Genomic DNA, 1,333 nt, shown 5'->3' with positions numbered 1-1,333 from the left:
CATGACTTGTACAGTGTTGTCTTTTTTTATCTTGTGTAGATGTCTAGGGCCTGTATTCTGAAGTCGGGTTTAACTGTGAATACCGGTAGCCAATTGCGGCACAACTCTTACTTTTTATTAGTACATGTTCAATTAATCGGCTCATGACACTCGAATCATTCATCTTTGTTTGGGAATGTTAAATAAATTTTTTTTTTAAATTGGATTTTGGGGTCTTCCCATAATTTTAGTAGACTTTGTTCAATTTTAAGTGGACTTAAGAATATGAGATCTGATTACCTTCCTAACTGCAATTATTCAGTTCAAGATGGAGGGGAGGTGGTAGGGGCTGGTATATCTCAAGCTATATCGGTCTATCAGGCATTCTTAATCACATATATCCCAAGTCAAAGTGTAATGTTTTTACTTTTGGTTATGTCGTTTTTTTTGTTCAACTCTTTCTGCCTGTCTGTCTCCCTCTTCGCAATTGCGATTCTTTTTTTTCTTCATTTTATTGAGAACCACAAGATTAGGGCCCATATTCTTACAAACTCTGTAGGCCTGGGATCCCAATCACCTTTTAGGCTTAAAGATAAATTCCAGTTTTGGTAACGATCTAAAAATGACTTTTTACAGAATCTAATATAATGACCACCTAAGTGTCTGTTTGTATGAATAAAAAATATGTGCCAAAGGATTCTGGAAGAAATTGTGTAATTGCTGAGAAATAAGCAAAATAAGCGCGGATTCGGTCACTTCCGTCGGGTCTTTATTTTAGCAATAATAATACACTGTCCCACGTGTGCCTATCTGTGTTGGTGAAATTCAGTGTGATCATTTTTCAGCGTAGATTTCAAGATTTCACAAAGTTCAGTTTATGTAACTGTACCAGATCTAGATCCTCGATGATATACTGACAATTAAGCCTTGTTTTACAGACTTTCTCATGAAATCAGTGTTTACTGCAAATACTGGAATTTCTCTTTAATAGCTCATGATCAACTCTTCTGAAATGACCTTTCTCATTTTTGTCATTTATATGAGCGATAACACTTTCAAATGAAGATCGGGTGACTAGAATAGTATGCCGGTGAACAAGTTTGGAAATCTTTGGGGTTACTTGTATTGTCCGCTTTGGGCACATTGACTATTATTTGGGCTACTGTCAAATCAGGGGCGGATCCAAGATCAAGGGGGGGGGGGATTTGTACAGGAAAAATCTGGCAACCCAAACAACCTACAAAATGGAGGTCATTGCGTTCCAGGACAAACTTGACAAGTAAAACGAAAGAAAAATAAAAAGGTTTTCACTGCAAAATGGTGGTCATTGTGCTCTAGGGGGCTCCAGGACAAA

Source organism: Lytechinus pictus, chromosome 16 (genome assembly GCF_037042905.1).
Source record: "Lytechinus pictus isolate F3 Inbred chromosome 16, Lp3.0, whole genome shotgun sequence".
In the NCBI taxonomy this organism is placed as follows: domain Eukaryota; kingdom Metazoa; phylum Echinodermata; class Echinoidea; order Temnopleuroida; family Toxopneustidae; genus Lytechinus; species Lytechinus pictus.
Note: the sequence above shows the minus strand (reverse complement) of the source record.